The sequence below is a fragment of the Prionailurus bengalensis genome, chromosome D1, assembly GCF_016509475.1.
Source record: "Prionailurus bengalensis isolate Pbe53 chromosome D1, Fcat_Pben_1.1_paternal_pri, whole genome shotgun sequence".
NCBI classification, from domain to species: Eukaryota; Metazoa; Chordata; class Mammalia; order Carnivora; family Felidae; genus Prionailurus; species Prionailurus bengalensis.
This window is the reverse complement of record NC_057346.1, coordinates 18,351,810-18,367,926: the sequence shown is the minus strand read 5'-3', so window position 1 is coordinate 18,367,926 and position 16,117 is coordinate 18,351,810. Positions and strand designations below refer to the sequence as shown.

Below are 16,117 nucleotides of genomic sequence, written 5' to 3'. Positions count from 1 at the left end.
TAAAAAGGGAGGAATGGCAACTCTTAATGACTCATTGCATGTAGGGCAAAGGCAACGATCACGGCTGATCGCTTCACTCCTTGGGTCCTTTATCACTGTCAGTTTCCGGTTTCTTTTTAGAAATTCTTCTTATATGCCTAACTAGACTAAATATATAAAGAGTTCACTTACTTTAAAGATAGCCCACAATTAAGAGGTCAATAAATAGGCCTCTGACTAGCCAAAATACATGTCACATAGTTCATATGCTAAAAAAAAGTATTAGTATTAGTATACATATAATATACATACATATATAATTGAAAGAACATTATTCAGAGCTGCACAATCTTATTTTACACAAAGTTCTAACAAATATAAGCATCTAATTTCCAAACCCAGAGAAGTTTGGAAGCAAAAAGGGGAAGGGGAAGAGAGCCTACTATAGGTAGACAGACCTAAGAGTCTGAGGTTCAAGAGAAAAAAATGAAAACTATAAAAAAAAAAAGCACACACAATCACTCAGGGTAAATTCTCCACAACTGTTTATTGACAGGTGCACATGATTCCCAGGAAAACGAAATTAATGAGACTCTTCCTTCATGTTTCAAGCAACTACCACAAAAAGAAAGCTTTTAAACATTCTTTAAAGCCAAGGATTTCAAAAACAAATATTTACCTGATTAAAAAAAAGATCATTTTTAAAGGATGACTGATACATGCCAACACAGACCCTCTCACCAGTACCCAGGATATAATCAATCAATCAATCAATCAATAAAGATATAATTTACAACACACGAAGTTTGAAGATGATTAAGAATGCTTTCATAAGGCTTCTCATCAAGAATATGGCCCCAGTGATGAAGTTTAATTTGGGCAATTCTTTTCTGATGGCTATGGCTTGAAATTCCAAGTTCCAAATAATATGAAGGCATCCTCAACAAAAATTAACACCAATAAACTGGTCTTAAATACAAACCCTATACATTTACCTCCCGAAATCAGGCAACATTATTTGACACTCAACATCATGTAACAACAGGCTGGGTGACAACCTTTAAAAAGACTTAAACATAGCAACACATGAAGGTCTCTCTGTTCACCAATACTCACCAATATTCATTATAATACTGTTCATATGAAGACCTCATCTATTTTACAAACAGATAAAAACATTTTCGTGGGGGGAATTAAGATGTTAACTCATTCAAAGTTATACTCAGACTTACGATTTAAATTTAAAGTATATACTAAAACCATGTACCTGTATCTTTAATTATGTATAACTCTTTTACCATGTATTATTGGAGTAAGAAGAGTTTAGGTTTCAGCTTGAGATTTTTTTCTAAATATGGCAGAAAAGCAAACCAATGTATATTTACAACACTATAACATTAACATTACCTTAAGTATGTTGTAGGGATAAATCAACTCAACGGGATTAGGCCTCTCATTTTCTTTGACACAGCAAAGGATGGAGAAAATTAAAACATACACGTACTTCAGAAATTTTATAAAATGATCAGGCCACATTAAGATACCAAAGGTTAAGATTATGGTCCAAAACACCAAATATGCTACATGTTATAAATATGTAAACAAATGAAGCGGTCAGTTGCACCTGGCTGGCTTGACTCCCCCCCCACCCGCATCTACTTATAATCTCGTCTCCTTATAATCATCCTAGCTCTGTAGAACCATACAACATGAGGACCCTAACTGAAGCCAAAGAACTGTGCCTTGGGACAGTGTTTTTCAAGCAGCAGCTTGTGACCCACAAATCAATTTGGTGGATTTCAGTCAGCATTTTTTAATAAAAGTGAATGGAACGGAATAGAACTTATCAGAATGTAACACATGTCCTAAGGGTAAACAGTGCTCTGCGAAACTTTTCACTCATTATAGAGGTATGTACTAGATCATAATGTAAGAAGTGCTTCTTCATATGGGGCATGATGTGTAAAAAAAAAAAAAAAAAAAAGTTTGCAAGCTCTTACCCTAGAGATCTAGCTCTAATGCCTCAGGACCCAAAGGCTGAGTGTTTTCATTAGTCCTCAGCACCTACATATAATCTCTTCGCTCCAAAGGGACTCTTGGAAACCAATTTCAGAGCTCCAGGGAAGCATACATAGAACGGGGACAGCCCCAGCTAAGCCAGCATCTGGACCTGAAAGGACTGCTAACTTGCCCGAACAACAACCCTAGGCGGTTGCCTACAAACTCCCAGTAACTTAGCAACCTTCAGACGACAGCTCCTCCTCCTTCCACTAGCTGTCAACCGTTCAACTCTTCCAACCAACTTTCCTCAACTGCAACTTCTAGGATCACTGTGCCAAGAGAAGACGGGATGAAATCTTCTCGTTTCACCAATTCCCAGAATGTCCTCCTAGGCGAGGATCTAGAACTCTATGCTCCCCATCCCCAACAAAGAATGAAGCTCCACGGAGATCCTTACATTGGCCCCCTCCCAGATCCCAGGGCCGGGTACCCTCCTCTCAGGCCCCATCTTCCTCCAATTCCCTCCTTCTCAAAGTCTCCCAATGTGAGGGCAAAACGATTCTCCCCAGAGCCCTTGTTAAACTACCGCGTCCTTTCATCAGCCCCTGAAGGAGCAGGCCTAGTGTCCCAGCGGCCTGGAAATGCCCGCCAGCCCCGTTCCCCGCCGAACCTCCCAGGGGACACGTCCTCTACTCCCTCCCACCCCCCACCCCATACACTGGTTCGAAGACAAAGTTTCCTATTTCCCCAGCAGCCCCAGACCCGTCTCCATCTCCTACCAGCCAGAGGGCATCTTTCCAACCCCCACGCCCCTAGGGCACGGCAAGAAGCCCGGAGCCTCCCAGGAACTCAGGCTCCCCCCCAACCCAGCCCTCCGCCTCCTCCCAGCCCAGGGCCCTCCCCGCGCCTCCCCAGCCAGGCCTGGCCCCGTCCTCCCTCCAGCCGCGGGCAGGTGGCCCAGCCCTCCCCTCCTCCCAGGCAGGCCTCGTCCCGCTCCGAGTTCTTCCCGGTGTCCCCCCCCCCCCATACTGAGCCCCAGCAGGAACGGCCCTCCGCGCCTCGGCTCCGGAGGGGAGCTCCCGGGGCCTCGAGAAGCCGGCAGTGCCGGCGGGCCCGGGCTCCACTCACCCCTCAGCCCGGGAGGCGGGGGAGCTGCTGCGGCGGCTCCTCGGGCTGCGCCTCTCCTCCCCCCTCCCGGCCACCGCCGTCGCCGCCGCCGCTCGGCCTCCGGCCTGGTCCCGGCCGGCCCCGGCCCGGCTCCGCTTCACCTCGTCCCCCACTCTGGCCGCCGGAGCCCAGTGTCCTGCATTGACCCGGAAGCAGCTTTCGCGGCCCAACAACAACACGTGACCCCGCCGCACGTGTCACGTCCGCTGCGTGAAGGGGAGGGGGCGCCGGCGGAGCGGGTCCTCCGCGACCGAGCTCGGGTTGCCATGGCGACGGGGAGGCCTTTAAGGGCCTGGTAGTCTCTACAAACACACTGCACCTGCTCTTTCTCTTGGCCCTCGTGAGGAGACACCTCAGGTGCCAAGGGAGAGTGAATTGTCACATCAGAGTGAGGTAGGGGCGGGTCAGAGCAGAACCTGGGCAGCTGGGAGGCTGCTGCCTTGCAGAAAGGAGCCTTGGGCCGAACCTTTCCGGACTGACCTGGGATTTTGTCCCGGCTTTGGCACCGGTTTGCTACGTGACCCTGATTAACTCACTTCCTGCCTCTGGCTTCAGTTTCCTCACTAGGCGAGTTCAAGGCTGTAATCTAATAAAGTCCCAGGATGCTTTTGCATAAGGATGTGGTCGCACTCACTCTGGCCTGGATTCTGCGTCCCCTTTGCAAGGGCCTCTGGCATCCTGAGTTTTCCAACGCTCCCAGCACCGATGGAGAGACCCCCGCTTTCCATTCATTGGGCACCTTCTAGGCACTGTACATGGGCTGTTTCTAATGTTCACAACTCGCAAACGTAGGCATTTTGTAGAACCGAGAACTGAAGTTCGCAGAGGTTAAGCGATCTGCCCAAGACCACCCAGTTAGGAAAAGTGATCCGGCTGAGATTTGAATCCAGGTCAGTCTGGTGCCAGAGTAAAAGTCCATGCACTTCACATAATGACATGCTATTGCTCCAGCCCCATACACCTTATCTGTGGCTGTTGGACTGTGATTGCTTATGTACTTTTTTGTCCCTTTCTTTTGCAAGGGCGTATATGGAATAGGGATGGTGTTCGCTGATCTTGAAGAGAATTCAGCCTTGTATGGATATGTCAGCTGACGTGCTAGGAGTTGCAAAGTTCTATGTGCTACACACATAAGATGTGTGTGCTTTTATGTGGCGTGTGTCAGGGAGCTGGGGAGGAGTTGTGATATGTCTATATGTATGTATGTGTATATATATGTATATTGGTTCCTAGAGTGGGGGGTAAGGACCCAATGGCGGCTTATTACCATCAGCAATTAGGTACTTCTCTCGTTTTGTTTTGTTTTGTCTTACCCCATATGTAGAGCTTAGAGAAGTTGGGGGAGGGAGCCCAAAAGAGCTGGTTAAAGAAAATGCTTTGAGGATCAAGGGGAGGGTGAGCCCAGCAGTGTGGCTTAGGTTGCTGAGATGGGGACATTCCTCCTCCTTCTGCAGAGAACAGAGCAGTGCCCTCAGAGTACCTCAAAGTACCGTCAGTGGCAAGGACCAGAGAAGAACAAAGTGATAAATGCACAGAGGAGGAAGAACAAGGTGAATGCTGCGTGGATATTTTGTTAATAGACTTCCTTGTGAGCTCAGGTACCACTGGGGACACACAGAAATACTTGGGAGGGTAGATGTCCTGTGAGCAACTAGAAAAAGGCAAGAAATGTGGATCATGAGTGCACAATGTATATAAACATATACATGAGTGATGCCTTTGACTGGGTGTGGTTCGTTATATATGTCTTTGTCTCTTCGAGGTATCTTTGAGTCATTTTGCCTTTGTTCCCATCTCTCCCCTTATAGAGCCAACTCCTAAAGACAAGATCCATTTCTCTACCCTTCTCCTGTCTATCTCCATAAGGCAGCCAATATTATGTTTCTAAAACTCCTATCTCGGGGCGCCTGGGTGGCTCAGTCGGTTAAGCGGCCGACTTCAGCTCAGGTCACGATCTTGCGGTCCGTGAGTTCGAGCCCCGCGTCGGGCTCTGGGCTGATGGCTCAGAGCCTGGAGCCTGTTTCAGATTCTGTGTCTCCCTCTCTCTGACCCTCCCCCGTTCATGCTCTGTCTCTGTCTCAAAAATAAATAAACATTAAAAAAAAATTTTTTTTAAACTCCTATCTCATCATGTTATACCCTGGAATGTAAAATCCTTCTGAGGTTAAAATCATAGTTATTAACATGCTCCTCAAGGCTTTTCATGGTCTGGAACCCTGCTGACTTCTCCAGTCTCATCTTTTTGTCCTTTTATCCTCTTCCTTTATACTCTCTGTTCAGCCTGGTAGCCGCTAGCCACATATGGCTATTTAAATTTAAATTAATTAAAATTAAGTTAAATTAAAATTGCATTTCCTGAGTGACATGACACTAGCCACATTTCAAGTGCTCAGTAGCCCTAGGTGACTGGTGGCTATCATAAGGGACTGTGCCGATACAGAGTATTTTTATCATCACAGAAAAGTCTTCCGGCAGTGCTGCTCTATACTCTCAATTCCTCATGTGTGATACATTCCGTGGGAATTCGCTCAGTTAAGCCCTTTGCTTGCAACGTTATTCTTCCAGCTCCTTGAATCTGAAAATGATACACAATTGCTTATTTTGTTGTCTCCTTAATAAGCATGTAAACCTCAGTGAAGGCAGGAGCTAGGTCTGTCTTGTTCCCCATTGACTCTCCATTGTCTCTAAAGGATTGTCCTGTAGAAGGAGAGAGAAGATGTCAAAGCAAGAGGCAAGGATAGAAAGACAAATTTCTGGTCTTTTTAAATACATTGTTGATAATTTAATTGTTTTGACCCAGAAATAGCAATTTCATATGACTCAACCTAATAGTAAGGAAGAACTTTGGAAGAATTGGAGCTGCTTCAGTTGGTTCTAATGAGTTCCCTGCCGCTGGAATGTATTAAGCAAAAGCAGAATCTGTTAGAACCATCTGTGAATAATTCCAGGATTGGGTAGACTGGTTGACCAGTATAATTCTAAGAATCTAAATCTGTTGTGCTCCAACTGAGTCTTTAATTCAAGGGTTGAGTATGTCATAACAACAATCACAGCTAACTAAAATCTATGTACCAGATACTGCTCAAGAGATTTCACGTAGATTATCTCCTTAATCCTCACAATGATCGTATAAATTCAGTTTGGTACCATCGGATTTACCAAGTGAGACCCAGGTCAAGTAATACACCCAAAACATAGAGCTAGTAAATAGCAGAGGCTGAATTCATATTTAGGTCAGTCTGACACCAGAATCTAAGCTCCTAATAACACTGTAATTACAGGATATCATTCTATCATGAAGTTTCGGTCATATATTTGCATGTCCTTTCAATGCAACACACATTGGTTTTATAATGGATATATTTCTTGCACTTAGCTAGGTGGTTTGGGGAAAACAAAGACAGATAAGGCATGGTTCCTGTAGTGTGGTCGGGAAGACAATGCATAGCCTCAAATACAGTGATAGAGAACAATTTATAGGATTTGTTTTTAATTTATTTTTGGGACAGAGAGAGACAGAGCATGAACGGGGGAGGGGCAGAGAGAGAGGGAGACACAGAATCTGAAATAGGCTCCAGGCTCCGAGCCATCAGCCCAGAGCCTGACGCGGGGCTCGAACTCACGGACCACGAGATTGTGACCTGGCTGAAGTCGGACGCTTTACCGACTGCGCCACCCAGGCGTCCCTAGGATATTATTTTAAAAAGGGGAGTCATCTTCTTAGGTGAAAGCATCTCTCAAGTAAGCAAAGGGATAAGGACAGAATTACATGAGAATTCAATCATATATGAGAATCATATGAGAACAACATATATATGTTATATATATATTACATATAATACATATATATCTATTATATGCAACGTTATATACAACATATATATATATATTACATACATATATATTACATATAATACATATATGGGTACACAGGAGAAGGAAACTGCTTTACTTGAAAGAATAATGACTGGTTTGGAAATTAAGTGTCTGCAATATTCGTACTGGTTTTTTCCACTAACCAGCCATGTCACTTGATCTCTTTCTGCTTTAGAGCTTTATCTACCAAATAACCTGGACTGGACAAACTACCATGGTGAGCCAACTGAAATTATGTGTAAAATATTATATATATACCTGTATTGTACACATATGCATTTTCAAGAGGAAGTGCCCTCGATTCCATCGATTTCACAAAGAAATCACAACTCAGAAAAAAAGGTTAGGCTTCAATGTCCCCTTAAATTCTGCAATTCTGAGATTCTTTATTTTATTTTTGTCAACACTATTGACATATCTGTCAGGAAATGGACTGTCATGCCAAGCTTCCTGACCAAGCAAAGGGCAGAGATATTTTTATTTTAAACTAGAGAGTCATACCTAGAACGATTTATTTAGAAAGTATCCAGATTTCCTTACTGGGCAAAATATGGTCTTCAAAAAACAACTCTTAATTTGCTTTTCTGCAATTTACATAAATGGATCAGTCATGAAGACCTTTATTTTCAAAGAGGCCTTGCATTTATTAAAAATATTTGCAACAAATTGATATGAGCCTCACTAACCCCTCTTAGTTTTTTCTTTTCTTTTATTTATTTATTTATTTATTTTTTATTTATTTTTTATTTATTTTGGGACAGAGAGAGACAGAGCATGAACGGGGGAGGGGCAGAGAGAGAGGGAGACACAGAATCGGAAACAGGCTCCAGGCTCTGAGCCATCAGCCCAGAGCCTGATGCGGGGCTCGAACACACGGACCGCGAGATCATGACCTGGCTGAAGTCGGACGCTTAACCGACTGCGCCACCCAGGCGCCCCAGTTTTTTCTTTTATTATGAAGGGATAACAACATACAGATTACTGCACATACGAATGTACATAAATGTACAGCACAATGAATTATCACAAAGCAAAAACCCACATAACACCACCCTACCAAGTCACAGAACTTTGCCAGTTTCCCAAAGCCTCCTCCCAGTCACTACCGCTGGTATTCTCCCCAAACTAGTATCCCGACTTCTAATACGGTAGCTTAATTTCCCATTTAAACTTTATACATGGAATCAAATGAGACGATTTAATATTTCACACTGTGAGAGTCATCCAGGTGGTTGAATACACTTATAGTTTACTGATTTTTGTTGCTAAATAGTATTTCATTATTGTAATTACCCCTTATTTATTTATCCATTCCACTGTTGAAGGGCATTTGGGTTATTTCCGGTTTTTAGTTATTGCGCATAATGCTGCTATAAACATTCTTGTGCTTCACTTTCACTGCGTGTATATACACATCTCTGTTGGGAATATACCCAGAAATAAAAAATGAATGAATCTTAGCTGTAGATCAGCACCATCCTAGAAATATAGTACAAGTCAAGTCATATATGTAATTTAGAATTTTCTAGTAGCCACATTAAAAAGGTTTTTCAAAAGTTAAATTAATATTAAGCGTGCCTTTTATTAATCCAGCACATCCAAAATATTATCATTTCAGCATGTCCTCAGTATGAAAGTTATTAATCAGATATTTTACATTGTTTTTTACATATTAAATCTTCAAAGTTCAATGTGTATTTTACATTTATAGCAATTGGACCAGCCACATTTCAAGTGTCCAATAGCTAATGTGGTTATGAACTGCTACACTGGCCAGTGCAGCTCTAGGTAATACTAACAAACAGTATTCCAAAGTGGTTGTGCCAGGTTACCTTCCTGACAAACAGTGTTATGAAAGTTAGACAATTGTTGGGGTGCCTGGGTGGCTCAGTCAGTTGGGCCTCTGACTTTGGCTCAGCTCATGATCTCACAGCTCCCGAGTTCGAGCCCCACATCAGGCTCTGTGCTGACAGCTCAGAGCCTGGAGCTTGCATGGGATTCTGTGTCTCCCTCTCTCTCTGCTCCTGCCCTGCTCACACTCTGTGTGTGTGTCTTTCTCTCTCTCAAAAATAGATAAACATTAAAAAAAAAAGGGGGGGGTGCCTGGGTGGCTCAGTCGGTAGAGTGTCCGACTTTGGCTCAGGTCGTGATCTCACGGTTTGTGAGTTCCAGCCCCGCGTCAGGCTCTGTGCTGACACCTCAGAGCCTGGAGCCTGCTTCGGATTCTGTGTCTCCCTCTCTCTCTCCCCCTCCCCTGCTCATGCTCTCTCTCTCTCTCTCTCTCTCCCTCAAAAATAAATAAATGTTAAAAAAAAAATAAAAAAGAAAAGAAAAGAAAGTTACAGTTGTTCCACATCTTCATCAAAGTTGGTACTGGAAGCCTTTTTAATTTTAGCCATTCTGATGATTCTCTAATGGTATCTTATTTTGGATTAATTTGTGGTTCCTTAATGACAAAGAGGTTGAGTCTCTTTTTCTCTGTTTATTGGCAAATTGATATTCTCTTTCATGAAGAGTCTGGGTCCTTTTTTCTATTGAATTGGTCTTTTTCTTATTGGTCTCATAAGATTAATTGAAAGTTATTCTCTTTTTTTTATTCTCTGGAAAATCTTGTGTAATATTAGCATTATTAACTCCTTAGCTGATTGTTAAAGTTCTCCAACAAAGCTGTTTGACCTAGATGTTTTTCTATATGGAACGTGTTAAATTATAGATTCAATTTCTTTCTCTTTTTTTGTCAATTTATTTTTTAATTATAGCACTATTCAAGTTTTCCTATTTCTTCTTGTATCAGTTTCAGTAAGTTGTATTTTTCTAGGAATTTGTCCACTCCATATAAATTTTCAAGTGTATTAGTATAGAGATGTTTATAATATATCCTATTATATTTATCAGAGCTGCAGTGTCTGCAGTGATAACTCATTTTTATTTAATTTATTTTTTTTATTTACATACCAGTTAGTTAGCATCTAGTGCAACAATGATTTCAGGAGTAGATTCCCCAATGCCCCCTACCGATTTAGCCCATCCCTGCTCCCACAACCCCTCCAGTAACCCTCTGTTTGTTCTCCATATTTAAAGAGTCTCTTGTGTTTTGTCCCCTCCCTGTTTTTATATTATTTTTGCTTCCCTGCCCTTATGTTCATCTGCTTTGTCTCTTAAAGTCCTCATATGAGTGAAGTCATATGATATTTGTCTTTCTCTGACTAATTTCACTTAGCATAATACCTTCAGTTCCATCCACATAGTTGCAAATGGCAGGATTTCATTCTTTTTGGTTGCCAAGTAATACTCTGGTGTGTGTGTGTGTGTGTGTGTGTGTGTATACACACACACACACACACACACACATATATATATATATATATACATACATACATACCACATCTTCTTTCTCCATTCATCCATCAATGGACATTTGGGCTCTTTCCATACTTTGGCTATTGTTGATAGTGCTGTTAGAAACATTGGGGTCCATGTGTCCCTTTGAAACAGCACACCTGTATCCCTTGGATAAATACCTAGTAGTGCAATTGCTGGGTCATAGGGTAGTTCTATTTTTAATTTTTTGAGGAACCTCCATACTGTTTTCCAGAGTGGCTGCACCAGTTTGCATTCCCACCAGCAGTACAAAAGAGATCCTCTTTCTCCACATCCTTGCCAACTTCTCTTGTTTCCTGAGTTCTTAATTTTACTCATTCTGACAGGTGTGAGGTGGTATCTCATTGTGGTTTTGATTTCTATTTCCCTGATGCTGAGTGATGTTGAGCATTTTTTCATGTGTCGTTTGGCCATCTGGATGTCTTCTTTGGAGAAGTGTCTATTCATGTCTTTTGCCCATTTCTTCACTGGATTATTTGTTTTTCGGGTGTTGAGTTTGACAAGTACTTTATAGATTTTGCATACTAACCCTTTATCTGATATGTCATTTGCAAATATCTTCTCCCATTCTGTCAGTTGCCTTTTAGTTTTGCTGATTATTTCCTTCGCTGTGCAGAAGATTTTTATGTTGATGAGGTCCCAATAGTTCATTTTTTCATTTTTATTTTAGATACTGGTTAATTACTCCATGTTTTTTTCCTTTATTAGTCTCCAAATTTTGTTGGTCTTCTGAAAGAATCAATGATCAGTTCTGTGAAATCTATTTTATTTTTTCTTGTTTCATTATTTTCTACTTATTGCTTCCTTCCTTCTGCTCTTTCTTATTAAATATAATTTACAATACTTTTTCTAACTTTCTTCTTTTTTTTATTTTTTTTAATGTTTATTCATTCTTGAGAGAGTGGGAGAGAGAGAGAGAGAGAGAGCATGAGTGAGGGAGGGGCAGAGCAAGAGAGGGACACAGAATCCGAAGCAGGCTCCAGGCTCTGAGCTGTCAATACAGAGCCCAATGTGGGGCTCGAACCCACAAGCTGTGAGATCATGACCTGAGCTGAAGTCAGATGCTTAACCGATTGAGCCACCCAGGCGCCCCAAACTTTCTTCTTTTCTAAAATATACATTTGGAACTACATTTCTGCCTCTAAGTAGAGCTTTAGTTGTGTCTCCTAGTTCTGATATATAGCATTTTTGTTATCATTCAGTTTTAAATATTTCCTCATTTCTTTGGTCTATTGGTAGCGTGCATTACCTTAATTGATTTTTGAATAGTGAGCCAGCCCTGCCTACTTGGAATAAACCCCTAGTGGTCATGGTGTAGAATTATTTTTATACATTGTTGGATTCAATTTATTGTGATTTTTTTTTTTTTTTGAGGATTTTTGCATCTATGTTCATGAGAGATATTGGTCTTTAGTTTGCTTGTTTTGTAATCTCATTGTTCAGTTTTGGTATTAGGGTAATCCTGGCCTCATAGACTAGGAAGTACTCTTGCTTCTATCTTCTGGAAAAGATTATAGAGGATTTATATAATTTCTTCCTTAAATGTTTGGTAGAATTAACTAGTGAATTCTGGGCCTGGTGTTTTATGTTTTGAAAGTTTATTAATTCTTTTTTTTTTAATGTTTATTTATTTTTGAAGGAGAGAGAGAGTGTGAGCAGGGGAGGAGCAGAGAGAAAGGGGGGCACAGAATCCAAAGCGGGCTCCAGGCTCTGAGCTGTCAACACAGAGCCACGTGGGGCCTGAACTCTCAAACCTGGAGATCATGACCTCAGCCAAAGTCGGATGCTCATCCAGCTGAGCCACACAGGTGCCCCGAAAGTTTATGAATTCTTGAATCAGTCTCTTTTTTAGACATAGGGCTGTTCAGACTCTTTCTTCCTATAAGAGTTTTGACAAATTGTGTCTCACTGAATTGGTCCATTTCATCTGGGTCATCACATTTCTGGGTGTAGGGTTGTTCATTGCATTCTCTTATTATCCTTTTCATGCCATGGGGTCCATAGTGATGCCCTCTCTTTCATTTTTGATCATTGTAATTTGTTTTGCCTTTCTTTTCTATTTAGATAGACTGGTTAAGGGCTTATCAGTTATATTGATCTTTTAAAAGAAACATCTTTTGATTTTATTGATTTTCTCTATTAATTCTCTGTTTTCAATAATTGCATTGATTTCTGTTTTAATTTGTTTTTTTCTTTTGCTTAGTTTGGATTTGATTTGTACTTCTTTTTTCTAGTTTCCTATGGTGGAAGCTTGGATGACTGATTTTACCTCTTACTTCTTTGTCTAATACAGGCGTTCAATGCTATAAATTTCCCACTAAGCACTATTTTACTGCATCCCATAAAATTTGATACGTTGTATTTTTTTTTCCCACCGAGTTCACATTTCACTTGTGGTCTCAGTCACTTCAAGCTGCTGTAACAAAATACCATGCACTGAGGGGCGTAAACAACAAACATTTATTTCTTGCAGCTCTGGAGGCTAAGAAGTCAAGAGATCAAGGCACTAGTAGATTGGTGTTTGGTAAGGACTCACGTCCTGGCTTATAGATATCTTCCTTCCCTGTATCCTCATGACAGAGAGCAAACTATAGTCTCTTTATCTTTTGTTAATTTACACTCTTTTGCAATTTTTTACTCTTTTGTACACTCACACTCTTTTGTTAATTTAAATCAGTTTTATATAAGAATTTCCAACGTTGACAACTCTTATAAAAAGCATCCAAGCACAGGACACAGAACTGCATCAAACAGCATTCTTATGGGTAGCTGACAGACATTAGAACTTCCACCCTTCTTGGCGACACCCCAAGCTCACTGGTGAACTCTGCTTCCCAGTACTCCTGCAAAGCACACCACAAGCTCAGTCCATCTTCTCAACCCACCAGCTTCCGTTCACAGGACCACACTTACAGATCAGGAACAGAAGAGAACACACACCATACAGCATTCACAGCAGTTGACAAAAGGGGAGGGGAAATACAAGTATCGTTTCACTTAACACATCCAACTAACGGGGTTATCTAAGAACAAAACTCACTTAAAGTCTTCCAACAGATGTGGATGTCCTTTGAATGCGAAACACATTCATACGTTATCTGCTATTGCTGCTCTCTGCACACTCTCACACCAAAGCCACAGGATTGAGAGTCACATCTCGCCAAGTTAAAAAATATCCATTATGCACCACCAAGTCTCTGCACGCGCTCTCTCCTTTTCTCGCTCACGCTAGCCTCTCATGCCTCGGCACCACCATCAATCCCACACAAAGTTTCAAAAGTTCAAACAGCCTTCTGGTTCCATATCACAGCCTTGCGTTCATAGCGTTGATACGACTCCATGAAATAAAGAGTAGTGGATAAAAATGGGACACCCGCCATCAAAGACGCAGCCTGTGCAGCGTGATGACGAAGTCTTGAACGAGAGAGCCTGTAGACGGAAGTATTCGTATGGCAGAATATTTACAGCACTACGTTCAATGAAGTTGCTTCTTCCATAAACATTTGAAATGAGCTGAACTACAGAGATTAAATGAAGCCTTCGTATTGTACTTTTGCACATGAAGGGAGACAAATGTTAACAAAAAACAAAAATGAAAACGAAAGAACCAAACACTGTGACACCATGATCTCCAAAAGAGGAGATTTTCCTATGGAAAAAAATTCCTATGGTGGGGTTCAAATTAAAACAAGGAGAAAACAGTGTAGTTCTAATCAATGGTTTCTATTTTGAACGTGCAAAGAATTCACTTGACAAGTCCAGGGATAAAATATTCCAGGAGAAACCTTTTGATATCAATTGTAGTGTGTTGGGTTTTTTACCAATCAGGCAAACAGCAGTTCACTTTCAAACACTCAATATTTCAACCCTTTATGTAACAAAACTTACAAAATTCCTTTAGCTTGTCCTCTTTTTCTAAAGAAAAATGTCAAAAATACTGCTGAATATACTCCACACTGAACAGACCAATTCTGAAAATTCTCGGTACGTATGTATTTTACAACATACTTACCACGTGTTTAGAAAAATCTGAATTCCCACCAGTCTATACCAACCCCACCGTCTACATTCCCCAGCCAGAAGATTTAGAATCCGTGCTGGAGCCAAAGCCTCCATTAAAACCGCTGCCTGACCCTGCATCTGATGCGGATCCCCAACCAGTCGCCGCACCTGAATCAGAACCACTATAGGAGTTATTTCCAGAACCAAAGGCCTGATTTGGCTCCCTCTGCATGTTGCCTTGGCTTTGGTTATTACCCGATGGGCCTGACTGGTTCTGCTGACTGGCTAACATGCCCACCATGCCCCAGCTGCTCTGCAGTGCCCCCTGGGCAGCTGCCATCATTGCCGATTAATGCTAAAAGCGCCAAAGTTCATCCCCCCACCCGTATTACCACCTTGATTGTTTCCCACACCAGCTCCACCCCCTCTGCTGTTACCAAATCCACCCCGATTCCCAAAGCCACCTGGATTACCACCAAATCTTCCACTTCTTTCTGTCTATTGCTATTGTGCTTAGGTTCAGCATTGGCTATATGGACGCTGATTCCTTTAATGATCAAGTCCTCTCCACAAAGAGACTGGGCCACCTGATCACCTGCAAATGTAACAAAGGCAAACGCCCTGAACGTTTGGGAATGAAGACGTCTGCCACTTCTCCGTACTGGCAAAAAAAAACCTGCCGCCGCTCATCGGCGGTCACGTCCTCCGTACAGCGCCCAACAGACACCTCCCTGCCTCTCAAAGGCTCATCTGGGCTTTGCTTAGAATTAGGAAGTTTACGGTCCCACCGTGGTGCGTCTATCATATGTCGCCGCGACATTACCTTCACCTGGGTTTCGTATTCCGTAAAACGAACAAAACCAAACCCCTCTGAATGACCAGTTTTTAAGATCTTTCTTGACCTGAACCATCAGAACCTCTCCAAAGGTACTAAAATATTCTCTTAGATCCTGTTCAGTCATTTTCCACGGGAGACCCAACACTATTAAATCCGATGTTTTCTGGACAGCTCTTTTCACTTTCACTGGTGAAGAAGCATCCGTCTCATCCATTTTTCTTCTGTTGACAAAAAGATAGTTTGTGATCGTTGACAACCTATACCAGATTTCCCCAGCCAGCTTCGGGGGCATGCAGAATTCCTTGTACCAGCCAGACACCTCTCATACACTGAGACACTGGACTCCTCCAGCTCAATCCACAGGCCCCCAGAAACTGGGCTGTAATTGTGGACAGCGGCACTGTCCCATCGTCTTCTGATGGTGTTTCAATGGGCTTGTCATTCTCATCTTTGGTTCCCCGAATACATTCAGACATCTTTTCTTAGTTTTCCGTTAGGCCACTGCTAGGAAGCCTGACAGAGGACCCGAAGCGGCGACAGTTCCAGGAGCAGCCCAGCTACCACTTCGCTCCCACAAAAGGTAGTCTCTTTATCTTCTTGTTAGTAAATTAATCCTATCATGTGGTCTCCGGCCTCAAGACCTCATTTAAACTTTACCTCCCAAACCTCCCAAAGGCCCACCTAATACCATTCTTTTGGCGGTTAGGATTTCAACATATGAATTTTGGTGGGACACAGATAGGCAGTCCGTTACCCTTGTGATTTCTTCTTTTGACCTCTGTGTTATTTAGAAGTATATTTCTTAACTTCTAAACGTATGGAGATGTTTAAGGGATATTTAAATCAATTTCTAGTCCAATGAAACTGTGGTCA

At 42.1% G+C, this 16,117-nt stretch overlaps 1 protein-coding gene and 1 pseudogene across 3 annotated transcripts in view; both read right to left on the bottom strand.

Annotated features, from left to right (window-relative positions):
• Nucleotides 1-3,304, bottom strand: part of LOC122483080 (tubulin-specific chaperone cofactor E-like protein) — a 161,266-nt gene extending 157,962 nt beyond the window's left edge. For 2 of the 3 annotated variants that reach the window (XM_043579644.1, XM_043579645.1), the window contains exon 1: nucleotides 3,109-3,298. The gene's annotated coding sequence lies outside the window, so the exon portion shown is untranslated. Of the gene's footprint in view, nucleotides 1-3,108 lie in introns of all 3 variants that reach the window. The other variant, XM_043579646.1, reaches the window with a different exon arrangement.
• A 9,766-nt stretch (nucleotides 3,305-13,070) lies between these two features.
• On the bottom strand, nucleotides 13,071-15,916 carry LOC122483079 (annotated as a pseudogene).
• Between the last annotated feature and the right edge of the window lie 201 nt (nucleotides 15,917-16,117).